The 16393-nt window shown below is 34.3% G+C and overlaps 1 protein-coding gene across 6 annotated transcripts in view; it reads right to left on the bottom strand.

The window, feature by feature from the left end:
* LOC149807835 (prostaglandin E2 receptor EP2 subtype-like) overlaps window positions 1-16393 on the bottom strand; it is a 178256-nt gene that overhangs the window by 110537 nt on the left and 51326 nt on the right. Inside the window, exon 3 of one of the 6 annotated variants that reach the window (XR_016423592.1) lies at window positions 10627-14728. The exons of the other annotated variants lie outside the window; for them this stretch is intronic. The gene's annotated coding sequence lies outside the window, so the exon portion shown is untranslated. Of the gene's footprint in view, window positions 1-10626; window positions 14729-16393 lie in introns of those variants that run through there. 6 annotated transcript variants of the gene reach the window in all.

Raw genomic sequence — 16393 nt, 5'->3', positions numbered from 1 at the left:
CATCTGAACAGTGTAGGTTTTATTACAAGCAAACAAGGAAGTTGCTTCAGCAATAAGAAAATAACGCTTATTAATACAGTGCATCTAACGTGTCGTGTGACTTCGCGTAATCATGTGGTTCTATATTATATCTAGATAAGAGAAAGAGATAATGGTACATATAATACAACGCTACCAGGAAGATTGCAACAAAGCTATGTAATAAAGATTCACCTTCCAGATTTGATAATGAATAGAACATTTCATTCTTCGAGATCACACTTAAACTTTATAGGACACTAGTGTTTAAGAAGAAAGTGGTTTGTAGCTTTTGTGGGTTTAACGCCATTTTTCAGCACACGATAGGCGGCTATACATGGTAGCCAATATAACAGCTGACACAGGAACCCAGGAAGAACCAGAGACCCACGGAAAGCTATTGACACGCTGTCTCACATAACATCATTGACCAAGACAGAGACTCGAATCCACGCGAGTCAAGTTTAATAATTCAAATCTGAAACATAATCCTCTCTCTATTCCGTGATACAAGCTACAGTGTTTCATTTCATCTGCCAGAAACACGTGAGAACTATATACACAAAATATATCGGTAACTAAATAAGCAATGTAATGGCCTGACAAAATATTCGAATTTCCCACAGCGATGGAACTATTTCTAGTGAATAAAGGTTAACTGCCAATGACATAATCCACCTTTGTTGTTAAATGTATAAATTCGCAGGTATATTTATAAATTTCTAGTTTTGAATTAGATATTACATGAATATGTCGTTTCAAAAATATTTAGAAGGATAAATAAATTTTATTGACTTTCCCCGAGCCTCTCAACATACGTGGTAAGTCATAGGCATTCGTAATCAAGTAATCAAGTAACTGTAAGTAAACCGTTGCATCATCCTGGACGAAGCCGTGGACTGTGAACAGATTTTAAACAACGTGTGTGACGGATATAGAGAGAAATATGAACTTTGTCCGATTTGATTGTTTGTTACTTGTTTTGTTTTAGCTTTTTCTTATAAATTAACACTTAATGTAAATAAGTTGTATATCAAGTGATTTTTAGAAAAGCGTGAACTTTAATTTTAGAAAGTAGTTTACTAGAACCAAGACCTAAATAACTAGTAAATAGGTTTGTTTCATGTCTAAATGTATTAAATGGATAGTGCTTAGACCAAAGCACAGGCCAGAGAGCCCATGTATATACTTGAATAAATGTTTTGTACCCATACAATATATTTTTCTTTTTGGAGTCTCTATTCTATCTGTGAGTCTTTCTTTAAAACATTTATGTTTTCTGTGTGTTTGGATTTGTATTTGTTTGTTTCTGTATGTCTATGTTCGTCCATATCAACCCTTTGTCCCTACAAATACATTTCACCCCATAAAAAGTGTTGACCCTATTAACCCCGTAACGCCACCCAATGTTCAATTCCCATTGATCTCCAGGTGACATTCCCATGTTAAATTCCCACTGACGCCAAAGTGCAAACCCCATATTTTAACGTTAAGGTCCATTGATGCTATAGTGCCCCCATATACTAATTTTGTGTCATATGCCTCAAAAAGACTAGATGACGGTATTTGTGACCTATGCCTCTAATAGACTATATGACGGTACGTGTGTCCTATGCCTCTAAAAGACTAGTTGACGGTATTTGTGTCCTATGCCTCTAAAAGACTAGATGGCAATGTCTGTATCTTTCGCCTTTAAAAAACCAGATGACTGTATTTGTGTCCTGTTCCTCTAACAACCTAGATGATGATATGTGTGTATGTCTATAAAAGACTAAACGACAATACTTGTGTCCTATGCCTCTAAAGAACAAGATGACGGTATTTGTGTCCTATGCCTCCAAAAGACTAGATGACAGTATTTGTGTCCTGAGCCTCTTAAAGACTAGATAACAATGTCTGTACCATTCACCTCTAGAAAACCAGATAAATGTATGTGTCCTATTCCTCAAAAAAAAAATAGATGATGATATTTGTGCATGCGTCTTAAAGAGTAGATGACACTTGTTGTGTCACATGCCTCTAAAGAACAAGATGACGGCATTTGTGACCCATGCTTATAAAAGACTAGATGACGGTATTTGTGTCCTATGCTTCCAAAAGACTAGATGACGGCATTTATGTCCTATGCCTATAAAAGACTAGATGACGGTATGTGTGCCATATGCCTCTAAAAGACTAGATGACAGTATTTGTGTTCTACGCCTCTAAAAGATTAGATGTCGATTTTTGTGTCCTATGCCTATAAAAAAATAGATGACAGTATCTGTGTTTTATACCTCTAAAAGACTAAATGACACTGTCTGTATCTTTAGCCTCTAAAACCCAGATGACGATATGTGTGTCCTATTCCTCTAAACATACTAGATGGTGATATTTGTGTATGCCTCTTAAAGACTAGATGTCACTATTTGTATCATATGCCTGTAAACAACAAGACGACGGCATTTGTCACCCATGCTTATAAAAGACTAGATAAAGGCATTTGTGTCTTATGCCACCAAAAGGCTAGATGACAGTATTTGTGTCCTACGCATCCAAAAGACTAGATGACGGTATATGTATCCTTTGCCCTAAAGAACAAGATGACGGCATGATTGGCCCATTCTTATAAAAGACTATATGACGGTATTTGTGTCATATGCCTCCAAAAGACTTGATGAGGGTATTTGTTTCTTACGACTCCAAAAGACTAGATGTAGATATTTGTGTCATATGCTTCTAAAAGACTAGATGACAGTATTTGTGTCCCATGCCTCTACAAATAATATATGAGGGTATTTGCGTCCTGTGTCTAAAAAGGCTAGATGACTGTATTTGTGTTTTATGCTTCTAAACAACTATATGAGGGTATTTGGGTCCTGAGCCTATAAAATACTAGATGACGGTATTTGTGTCCCATGCCTCTAAAATACTAGATGATATTTGTGACCTATGCCTCTAAAAACAATAGATGATGGTATTTGTGCACCATGCTTCTAGAAGACCAGATGACAGTATCTGTGTCCTTTCCTTCTAAAACTCTAGATGACCGTATGTGTGTCATATGCCTCTTAAAAGATTAGATGACAGTATTTGTGTCCCATGCCGCTAAATAACAAGATGACGGCTTTTGCGACCTATGTCTCTAAAAGACTAGATGACGGTATTTGTGTCATATGCCTCTAAAAGACTAGATGATATTTGTGTCCTATGCCTCTAAATGATGGCATTTGTGTCCCATGCAGCTAAAAGACTAGATGACCCGTATGTGTGTCATATGCGTCTAAAAATACTAGATGATGGTATTTGTGTCATATGCCTCTAAAAAACTAGAAAACAGTAATTGTATCCTACGCATCTAACAAAAAGATGACGGCATTTGTGACCTATACCGTTAAAAGACTATATGAGGGTAGTTGTGTCCAATGCCTCTACAAAACTAGATGACTGTATTTGTGTCCTACGCCTCTATAGAACGAGATGTAGGCAATTGTGTCATATGGCTTTAAAAGACTAGATGATGATATTTGTGTCTAATACCTCTAAAAAGACTAGATGACGGTATTTGTGTCATATACCACTAAAACACAAGATGACGCATTTGTATCATATGCCTCAAAAAGACTAGATGACGGTATTTGTGTCTTATGCCGCTAAAATAATATAGAACTTTATTTGTGTGTTATTCCCCTAAAAAGACTAGAAGACGGCGTTTGTGTCCTATGCCTCTAACAAAAACTAGATGATGATATGTGTACCATATGCCTCAAATAGACTTGATGACGAAACCTGTATCCTATGCCTCAAAAGACTAGATGACAGTGGTTGTGAAATATGCCTCTAAAGAACAAGATGACGACATTTGTGTCCTATGCCTCTGAAAGACTAGATGATGATATTTGTGCCATATGCCTCTGAAAGACTATATGACGGTATTTGTGTCATATGCCTTGAGAAGACTAGATGACCGTATTTGTGTCCCAAGGCTATAAATAACAAGATGTCGGCATTTGTGTCAAATGCCTTTAAAAGACTAAATGATGATATTAGTGTCCTATGCTTCTAAAATCACTAGAAGATAGTATTTGTGTAATATGCAATTTAAAGACTAGATGACAGTATTTGTGTCATTTGCCTCTAACAGACTAGATGACGATATCTGTATATTAGGCCTCTACAAAAACTATATGACGGTGTTTGTGTACTATGCCTCTGAAAGACTGGATGACAGTATTTGTGTCCATTGCCTCTGAAGACTAGATGACAGTATATGTGTCCTATGCCTCGAAAAAAAACTTGGTGTCCTATGTCTCTAAAGTACAAGATGTAGCAATTTGTGTCCTATTCCTCTAAAAGCCTAGATGATGATATTTGTGGCATATGCCTCTAAAAAGACTTGATGACGGTATTTGTGTCATATGCCTCTAAAAGACATGATGACGGTATTTGTGTCATATGTCTCTAAAACACAAGATGACGGCATTGTGTCCTATGCCTCTAAAAGACTAGATGATATTTGTGTCCTATTCCCCTAAAACGAATAGATGACGGTATTTGTGTCGTATTCCTCTAAAAGATTAGATGTCGGTATTTGTTCCCTATGCCTATTAAAGACTAGATGATGATATTTGTGTCCTATGCCTCTAAAATACTAGATGACGGTTTTTGTGCTGTATGCTCTAAAGGACTAGATGATGATATTTGTGTCCTATTCCCCTAAAACGACTAGATGACGGTATTTGTGTCGTATGCCTCTAAAAGACTAGATAACGGTAGTTGTGCCCTATACCTCTTAAAGACTAGATGATGATATTTGTCTCCTATGTCTCTAAACGACTAGATGACGGTTTTTGTGTCCTATGCCTGTAAAAGACTAGATGATATTTGTCGCCTATGCCTCTAGAAAGACTAGATGACGCTGTTTGTGTCCTATGCCTGTAAAAGACTAGATGATGATATTTGTGTCCTATGTCTCTAGAAAGACTAGATGTCTGTAAAAGATTATATGGTGGTGTTTGAGTCTTCTCTCTCTTAAAGGCAAAACGACGGTGTTTGGGTTCTGTTTCTTCGTTAAAGGTAACCTGCACTGTAAGTGTATCAATTTGTTGCTTTTTTGTTTTTAATCATTCCAAAGGTTTTCTGTTGAAGTTTAAGCAAACAGAAAGCGCGACCGTGACTGTCATTTGTGAAAACATGTAATAGTATTTGATTAATGAATCTATACTCAATGAGTTTTAGCACTGGATATCACTAGCCCCTTCCTTAAAAAACAGAGCCCATAGTTACTTAATGACCTAGACATATAATGCGTCTTGACATTACAAATACAAAGTACTGAGTAAACTAGTGAATGAAACAAGTAAATAAGTGAATAACATCAGATCAAAACGTCATCAAACAATACATATGATGTAATACATTTGCACGCTGAGCTGAAAGCAATGTGAATAAAACATTCAAAATATTTTATTAGGAAACATACTAAATGGTATTAGTAAAGCCGTGAATCTGGATAGTGTTAAGATATTTGCCACAGTTAATGTTTCCGAGATGGACATTGTGTTTGTGTTATGCTGTTTTTAATTTTCAATACTTCATATATCAATTATGACAATTTCCGTATTCATTTTGATATCGATAGGTTCAACATATTTATACAAGGTATCGATTGGCTCAACATATTTATACACGGTATTGATAGGTTCCACATATTTATACAAGGCATCGATAGGCTCAGCGTATTTATAAAAGGCATCGATAGGCTCAACGTATTTATACAGGTATCGATAGGCTCAGCATATTTATACAAGGTATCGATAGGCTCCACATATTTATACAAGGTGTCCATTGGCTCCACATATTTATACAAGGTATCGATTGGCTCCACATATTTATACAAGGTATCCATTGGCTCCAAATATTTATATAAGGTATCGATTGGCTCAACATATTTATACAAGGTATCGATTGGCTCCACATATTTATACAAGGTATCCATTGGCTCCAAATATTTATACAAAGTATCGATAGGCTCAAAATATTGATACATACCAGGTCCATGTCAGTTGTAACTTTTCATGTACACATTTCCCATATGCAGCACATTCATGTAAAATGTGGCATTCTATCATTTCTATTTTATTAGAATGCCAAAATACACTTTCTATCATTTCTATTTTATTAGAATAGCAAAATACACTTTCTATCTTTTCTATTTTATTAGAATGGCAAAATAAACTTTCCATCATTTCTCTTTTGTTAGAATGGCGAAATAAAATTGCTATAATTTCTATTTTATTAGAGTGGCGAAATACACTTTCTATAATTTCTATTTTGTTACAATAGTAAAATACACTTTCTATCATTTCTATTTTATTAGAATGGCAAAATACACTTTCTATCGTTTCTATTTTATTAGAATGGCAAAACAAACGTTCTATCGTTTCTATTTTATTTTATTTTTGAATGGCAAAATACACTTTCTATCATTTGCATTTTATTAGAATGCGGAATACACTTTCTATCATTTCTATTTTATTAGAATTGCAAATAACACTTTCTATCATTTCTATTTTATTAGAATGGCGAAATACACTTTCCATTGTTTCTATTTTGTTAGAACGGCAAAATATACTTTCCAGCAATTGTATTTTATTAGAATGGTAAAATATACTTTCCATCAATTATATTTCATTAGAATGGCAAATAAACGTTCCATCAATTATATTTCATTAAAATGTCAAAATATGCACCTGTCATGTCTATTTCATTAGAATGACAAAAAAAAACCTTGCTTTCATTTCTATTTTACCACCATGTCTACTAACCTTCAGTCTAAAATGATGAGATAGTGTTTTTATTGATACAAAAATACAAGTAAGCTTACGTCTTTGGTGCATATGCAATTTTCTCAGTGCAGTGTGAGAAGGAAAACAGTGATCTAATATCTGCACAGAATTATAGAACAGGCGAATTGCAAGTCTGTACACCATTCACTTTGCTGTTCACTTGAATATTGATAAAAAGGGTCCCGAAACCAACGGATGATAAATAAAACCAGACTTCACTCAACGCTAACATGTACGATAATTCATTTTCAAAACACTGTGTGCATTTCTCATTTCCCACATCACAAAGTATCAGCATATCACTTTCAAACTGGTTTCAGTATTATACTGGAAAAACTAACTATCGTAAACCAAAACTTGTTAAGTCTTGACACTCTTATTGTAGGCATAGACGTTATTCCCTATATTTTGTACCATCGACTGTTAGTGATTTAACTTTAAGTAACTGCATACAAAACTGGTTATGTGCTCTTTCTATGCGTGATTGCAGTATGTTTGCTATCGGCTCTGCATAACAATAGGCCCTACTAAATACTGCTAAGCCTGACAAAGCCATACAAATCCTGACGAAGTCATGCAAAGCCTGACGGTCATGCAAAGTCACCAAACCGAAAGATTCGTTTTTAATTATGCTTAGTTGAATAACCTTAGGTTGGGATTCAAAGTTCGAATTGAAACATTGATAAAAGAATAGCAGTCTCTGGCCAGTTCATATTTGAAATGTTTATCCTTATTTCATAAACTGCTAATATGAGTGAGTATAGAGAAAAAAATGCAGTTTTTCAATATATGTCATGATGAGTTATCAATTTTGTGTCAGCTTTCGTCTACATTCGACAAAGCATAACCAAGGCGCACAAAGCCAGACAAAATCATTAAAAGTCATGTTAGAAAGGTGTATTTATAGTGCAATAGTATGCGTTTGATGAATAAATCGACCAAACCAAAAGACTAGGGTTAAATATATTATATGCCCCGTTAATTGACCGAGAATGCAGATATAAATTCAAAAAAAATTAATAACTCAGACAGACAAAATCATATTTGAAATGTCTTTTTTTAAATTATTTTAAAATGTGTTAACTGGATAAAGACGTTACGAAACAGATGTTGACAAAACTCAACAAATCTGTCGATGTTTTGGCAAAGCATAACAAATGTACACAAAACAAGCCTGACAAAGTAACACAAAGCCTGACAAAGTAACACAAAGCCTAACAAAGTCATACAAAGCCTGAAAAAATCATACAAAAGTGATCATAAGAATGTGTACTATTGTTGTAGGGAGTGTTTGATATCTAAATTGCCAACAGAAAACAATATTATCTTTATAACATATACCTAATGCATGGCTGGTAACTGGGACACAAATTCCAAATTCGTGTCATCTTAGAAAGACATTCAAAGCCTGACAAAATCGTCACTAAAATGTTTATTAGCATTTATAAAATGTCTGTATCCTTCTAATGATTTCAATCTTGTGTCCTTTCTCTGCGTTCATTTCGCCCGGCACCATGTTCTTTGGATGGCTTTGCCAATGTCGGAACTTTCAATACAGTGTACAAGCAGTTTGACGATGCCCATCCAAGTCAATACTTAACTTAGATCTGTTGAACGGTTTTCGGCAGGCTATTATAAGGTTCTTCGTGTTTAGCCAGTATAACGTGGAATATTGTTCCCAATGTAACCAAAACTTAATCATTACATCGAATGAAGTTTTGGTATATACAACCATATTTGTCAAAATCTTCGAGCTAACATAAATAGTGTTTAAGTATAACAAGTCATTTTAAAATAGTATGTTCTGGTCTAATACACTGTACACGTGATATTACTTTATAAAAACGTAATTGGAAAATGATTTGAAATAAAAGGGAAAATCCTAATCACGTATTCACATATTGCATAATCAAGCTTCTGCAACTGCCCTTATAATGCGGATGTGTTGAGTTAAAGAGCGCGTGTCCACTCAGCTAGCTGTGATAGTAACATGCGTTGACGCATGTTAAGCGAAATCAGTAGCACTTCATTACCATACTCCGTACATTCTATATCAACAATACATATTTTCCAGTATTGGAAGTTTAAAAATGTCCCTGTCCTCGTACTGCCGCTGTGTTAATTTAGTTCAACAGATAGAAAAAGAAACGATAATTTCTAATTATTATATAGTTATTCACATAAATTTTATATCAACAGTACATATTTTTTCCAATAGTATCAGTTTAAATGCGTATGTGCCGTCTTTGCCTTGTATTTGCTTCTCTTTGCCCTGTATTTACGGTGTTTAGTGAACCGATATTTCTTGGGAGCGAAACTTACTGGGGGCGAAACGACCCGTAGCCAAAGAAATAACGTTACAATAACTAGTGCTGGTTACAGCGAAAACAAATTGTAAGGCGGTATACCAAAATGACACCATATTATAGCCTTGTTATTATTTGGAAAAAAGATTAATCATCTTGACAGAACAGGAAAGAAAATATTTCAGCTCAAAAGAAAATTACAGTCCCACCCCACCCCCCCACCACGAAAATTAAATGGTCAACCGCTTAATATGGATGAGCTTGATACTCCTATGTTAAATGACGCATTAGGAGTAAACAGTAAACATGAAAGGAGAATATTGAGGGGCCTCGACAAAATTACGTAAAGATAAGACAGGAAACAAGTGCGCTTCTGAAAATCGTTGGCTGATTAACAATCTTACAAAGGAATACATGTACTTAATACATTCACATACGCTAGTAAATAACTAAAACATTATTTTTTTTATATTTTATTTAATAAAATGTTTTCCGATAGTTGGGATTGAGTCGAATATGTTTCCAGGCTGTGTGGGAGAAACGGTAAAAATCGAGAATGCTTGACATGCATGAAAGAATATGTGAACTTTGTGTACATAATAAAACTGAACATGAATAAAATTTTGTCCTAATTTGTCATCTCAACCTAGAAAATGTTATGCTTATCCTCATTACTGGTAGAAATAACTTAATGTACAAAGTAAATGACTATTTAGCAACTCTAAAATAAGTTAGGAAATACGTGCATAATACATTCCGTATTAGAATATTCTCTCTCTCTCTCTCTCTCTCTCTCTCTCTCTGTGATGATTTATATTCACAGGTTTCTATCGCCTATATTTTTTCATTCATTTATTCATTCATTTATGTAACTGTGCATTATAAATGAATTCTGTATTATACTGACTAAGTGGTTTTATGCATACGTCAAATAAATATAATTGTGTCTGTTCTGTTCTGTTGTGTCATGAACGATAAGCTGGGTATGTAACAAAATTATATGTTTGTAATATAGGAAGATTTTACAACACGTTGTTAATAATAATAACAACAACAACAACAACAATAATAATAATAATAATAATTTCGGTTGGGTTGATTTATCATCAAACTAATACTGCAAAATAAATACACCTTTTTGATATTACTTTTCATGACTTTGTGCCTTAGTTATGCTTTGTCAAATGTAGACGAAAGTTGAAAAAAATGTATAATTCATTATGACATATATTGAAAAACTGCATTTTCTTTCGATAATCACCCAGATTAACAGTTTATAAAATAATAACAAACATTTCAAATATGATTTTGTCAGATTTTGTTATTACTTAATTGTTCGAATTCGAACTTTGTCGCCCAATCTTCGTTCATTTAATTCGGAATGATTATATCGAAATCTAGTCTTTCGGTGAGGTTAATTTTACCATCCATATAATTTACAATATAAACTTTTCTAATTTGACTTCGCATAACTGTCAGGCTTTGTGTGGCTTTGTCAGGCCTTCAGTGGCGTTGTCAGGCTTAACATTCCTTTCGCCAGTAAATTTTAAAGAACATTTAATCTTGGAAAAGTTTCGGTTGTTTCGCGATCACTGGGAGGAGGAGAGAGGGGGTAACGGGCACGGCCCGCACGCATTACTTCCCGCCCCTCCCCAATGCTAGGATCAGCTCCTGCTCACTTATTAAAATCGGTATCAGAGACTATTAAGGAGAAAGAGAAAGAAAGAAAAAGCGTAGAGTATTTAAGTACCAGTATTATTAAATAAAAGGGATAATGCATTTACATAGGAAACTGAATTTTATGCTTATTTACTTGGATCATTCACTAATGTGAAAGCTGTTGAAAAAAGATGTTTTTTAAAAATCCACTTACCTTTTTCTGTGCAGTCCTCTGGGATTTAATATTTACTCACAGTTCCGTCTCAGTGAATAATTTTTAAAAACTGTACGTATGCAAGCATTTGTAGTTCTACTTACGGGTATTAAACATTCAGGTTGAAATTTAAATTCTTGTGACAGCAGACCTCGTTTTATCAACACAGTTTGAATAGTAAAACTATTGCTTGAAGCCCAGTACAAATTAAATACTATCTGAATATAGACGAATTATAGCCCTGTACAAAAGTTGACATGTCGCTGGATTTTGGACAAAACCACTTATCAAACATCGTGTCAATCAAGTCATATGGTGCATGCAACCTTAGGCTACGTAAATAATCGCGCAATTGCAGAACGACACAAGTTTAGCTTTCTCACAACCACATTATCACTAGGTGATATCTTTCGTTTTCCCGTGAGGGCTTTACCTTGGATGTTACCACTCACATTCTGATCATCGGAAGGTACTGACAATGTAAGTTTATGAACAGTGGTTTATGGTGTTGGCCGCCTCGGCTATGATGTATGTTAAGTACCCGGACGAAAACTCGATGTAACGGATTAATCATTTTTAGCAGGTGTTTTGATTCGTGTTCATCCTGGAGTCAGTGTTGTTTTAGACATAAAGGCGACCAACCGTTATTGTCGGCGTATATTTGTTCTTTCCTTTGCTCTAATTATGGTAGATATGGAGGGGATCCATGAAAATCGATAGTTAAAAATAAATGAAACTACACTAACTAATCTCGAACTTGGTACATTTCCAATTACTATACAGATACAAGTATGACTACTTAGTTGAAACAATTCCAATTAATAAACTGATTCGAGTACTACCTTGGTACAAGCCCAATTACTAGAGAGGTTTAGATATAAATATGAACGCTACCTTGACACAGTTCCATATGAATTACTCGAGAAGGTTTAGATATAAATATGAACGCTACATTGATACAATTCCAAGTGAATTATGTGCCCGGTTTAGCTACAAGTATGAATATTCCCAAGATATAATTCTAAGTGAGGTTTAGATAAAAGTATAAGTACTACCTTGATAGAGTTCCATATGAATTACAAGATATGTTTAGACACAAGTATGAATACTGCATTCGTAGAATTCCATGTGAGTTACAAGAGATGTTTAGACACAAGTATGAATACTGCATTCATACAATTCCATGTGAGTTACAAGAGATGTTTAGACACAAGTATGAATACTGCATTCATACACTTCCATGTGAGTTACAAGAGATGTTTAGACACAAGTATGAATACTGCATTCATACAATTCCATGTGAGTTACAAGAGATGTTTAGACACAAGTATGAATACTGCATTCATACACTTCCATGTGAGTTACAAGAGATGTTTAGACACAAGTATGAATACTGCATTCATACAATTCCATGTGAGTTACAAGAGATGTTTAGACACAAGTATGAATACTGCATTCATACAATTCCATGTGAGTTACAAGATATGTTTAGACACAAGTATGAATACTGCATTCGTAGAATTCCATGTGAGTTACAAGAGATGTTTAGACACAAGTATGAATACTGCATTCATACAATTCCATGTGAGTTACAAGAGATGTTTAGACACAATTATGAATACTGCATTCATAAAATTCCATGCGAATTACAAGAGATGTCTAGACACAAGTATGAATACTGCCTTCATACAATTCCATGTGAATTACGAGATATGTTTAGACACAAGTATGAATACTGCCTTCACACAGTTCCAACTGAATTACAAGACAGTTCCCAGTGAATTACTAGAAACGTTTTACATATTAGTATGAATACTACTTTGATACTATTCCATATGAATTACTACAGAGATTTAGATACAAGTATAAATAATATCTTGATACAATTCCAAGTGAATTATTAGAGAGGATTAAATAGATACAAGTTTAATTATAAATTTGGAGTATGCGCATTTATTTACAGCTCTCCATTATAAGGATTTCTTAGATTGCATTGATTACATGTATGATTATGGGAAGTCTGTGCTTGGGACGTTGTCCTCAGACCAAAATAATTAGCCAGTTACTTTGGGCAAACGTCCTGGAGTGAAGTGTTAGTGAGTTTTCATAATGCCATTGTTTACTTTTAGTGAATTCAGATCAGAGCCACAAGAGTGTCCTTGTCGCACATTAGTTCCTATTAAAATATAATTGTGTGACTTGATTTTATGACTCCAGGTGCAGTATTTATGATTGGAGGCTGGTAAATTATACAATGGAATAAACGAGAAGGGACTATTCAGTTGTTGGCAGGCGCGGGTTTTTTTTTTGTTTTTTGTTTTTTTTTTTTTGTTTTTTTTTTTGCTATGGTCGTAAATATGGTGTAGAGTTGCATGCGAAACGTGGCTTAAAATCATGATTTGTCTGGCCTAAGGAGGCACACTAAAATAGTTCCCCGTATTAGGTGGCTGAATTGTATACTTGCACGGTGTGAAATACTGGCGGTACGTTACAGAAAGTTAATAAAGAGAATACATTCAGTTGTGCGGTTGACAGACAATTGGTACGTTCTGAGATTTGTGGTCATGTATTAATTGAGTCAAATTGTTTATTGAATGGACACGTTGGACATTCCGGTTTACAACAGTAGTTGTATAGAGGTTTTTGGAATCGAGGGGAGCCTTATGGCCTCCAACTGGATTCGTGCCAGGGTTTGACAGCGCTCGGTCAACAAACCTCTTTGGTTGTTAGGTTTGACATCGCTCGGCCAAGAAACCTTTTTGGTTGTTACAGTATGAATACTACCTTGATACGATTCCGTGTGAATTACAAGAGAGGTTTAGATACAAGTATGATTATCATCTTTTACGGAAATATCACTCCAACGTCATCAATTTGAGCGCTTTTTTGAACAGCTGAACTGAATTACCACAGTGTTTGTTTTGTTTACCTGAACGGATGAGATCATGGCGATGAAAAACTGTCTCTCTTGTAAATAAACACAGTCACTCCATATTATTTATAACATTTACAAAAGACTGATTATCTGGAGTGTGTTTTTGTTTATTGACACCAGTGTATCGTGTACTGTTACTCTTCACGCATGTAACAAAATATAATGGTAAGTAAAAATAAGTGCCATTATGGGTTTTGGTGGATACGTTTTGAAATATATCTTATCAAGAAAAAGCTAAATAAAAACTAGTAAACTATCTTCTTGGATGTAGCCATTAATTACTAAATAAATGTTTATCTATTTAACCTCTCTAAATTTTAATATCAAACCTGGTTGTACTTTAAACATTTAGCGCAAGATGAGAAAGAACCCCATCTGATTTTACCCTCACAATAAATAAATTAGAAATTCCCTATCGAAGTATGTCATTTCTTACAGAGAAAACTTATCTTTCAAACAAAACAAAAAATACCACAAACTCACGACCACTATCTTGTTATCGTGTACAAAATTGCACTTGTAAAGAACTATAGTTGGCACCTGTAAGCAGTTTGTATTCGACTTGAATTTAGATTTGTAATCACTGCGGATGTTAAAATTATTTTCATAGTTTTCATGACATGCTTATCATAAAAATGGGACTTGCAACTCGAAATATAATTTGCGAAAGTGAAGTGTAATAGTATATGTGATTTTTTATATCTGACAGAAGCGATCGTATTGTTTCCCAAGGCACTTTAAATGATATGTCCTTTAAGCTGTTGATGTGCTGAAAAATACACAAAAAGAAATTATACCAAAACCTAGACAGTATCTTGTGACATAAATAAATTCAGCCAAACATTGGGAAAACACTCAACACCACATCCCTAAAACCCTTTTAAATGAGTTTCTATTAAATTGTACTTTCAGGCATAAGTTCGTGCTAATGTTAAAGTCCATTGACTAATGTTAAAATCCCCATGTGACCGTAATTGTAATCCCTTTTGTCAAGATAGAGTCCATTTGTCTGCATAGATTCCCCCATTACTATTTTCAAGCGACAAATGCAGAAATTATTTGGCTAGTTGTGACTTACATTAATACTTTACTACAAATCTGTTCATACAGGTATTTAGGATTTGCATTAATACCTCACTGCAAATTAGTACATACAGGTATTTAGTACTTATTAATACCTCACTGCAAATAAGTTCATACAGGTATTTAAGACTTACATTAATACCTCACTGCAAATTAGTACATACAGGTATTTAGTACTTATTAATACCTCACTGCAAATAAGTTCATACAGGTATTTAGGACTTACATTAATACCTCACTGCAAATTAGTACATACAGGTATTTAGTACTTATTAATACCTCACTGCAAATAAGTTCATACAGGTATTTAGAACTTACATTAATAGTTCACTGTCAATTAATTCATACAGGTATTTAGGATTTACATTAATACCTCACTGCAAATTAGTACATACAGGTATTTAGGATTTACATTAATACCTCACTGCAAATTAGTACATACAGGTATTTAGGACTTACATTAATATCTCACTGGAAATTAGTACATACATGTATTTAGGACTTAATTAATATCTCACTACAAATTAGTTCATACGGGTATTTAGGACTTTAATAATTCGCTGCAAACTATTTCAAACAGGTATTTAGAACTTACAGTAATTACTTCCATGCAAATCAGTTCATATAAGTATTTAGAACGTACATTAATACCTGACTGCAAACTAGTTCATACAGGCAGCTTATGTTAGAACCTTATTACATAATAAATGCGTTTGCCACTGAATTTTTTGACCCCATGTTTGCATCAATCACCCACCCACCCATCAGAAACAACAAAACATGAAGAACAATAAGAACTAAAAACACTTCCAAGCATGTCATACACTTAGTTCCTCAAAATAAAGAAGAAAATTAAATGTAAGCTACGTTATCACAATTATCAAAATTAAAACATCAAAAAGGTGTTAAGATGTCAATCTTGTTGTTTTAGAGATTGAAAACCGCAGCCGTATTAGTTTATCTTATCATCGATTACGAAGCAGCGTTTGAGAACTATCACAGAGACAACTGGCAAATCAAACTGATGCATCTTCAAGAGATTTGAATACAGAGTGTAGTTAGTGACCGAATTTACTCATGTACATTGGAATACCGTTAATCACTTTTCCGTTATTAATTACAAAACCACAACATACATGTGAATTACTATATGCGGTATTGACCTATATATGAAAGGTGGGGTGTAAGGTTAGAATACCACAGATTAAATCCCAAGTTGGCGCAATCGACAAATAAGGTTACCTATTTTGGATTTTAAAATATTTGCAATAGTCATTTGCTATAACCACGCAATTAATTTATATTTGAAACAACCTAACACATTCAATCTACCTATCTCTCTCTCTCTCTC

Source organism: Sinohyriopsis cumingii, chromosome 1 (assembly GCF_028554795.1).
Source record: "Sinohyriopsis cumingii isolate HCF-2022 chromosome 1, ASM2855479v2, whole genome shotgun sequence".
Classification (NCBI taxonomy): Eukaryota; Metazoa; Mollusca; class Bivalvia; order Unionida; family Unionidae; genus Sinohyriopsis; species Sinohyriopsis cumingii.
The sequence above is the reverse complement of the archived record's forward strand: the minus strand, read 5'-3'. Positions and strand labels throughout refer to the sequence as shown.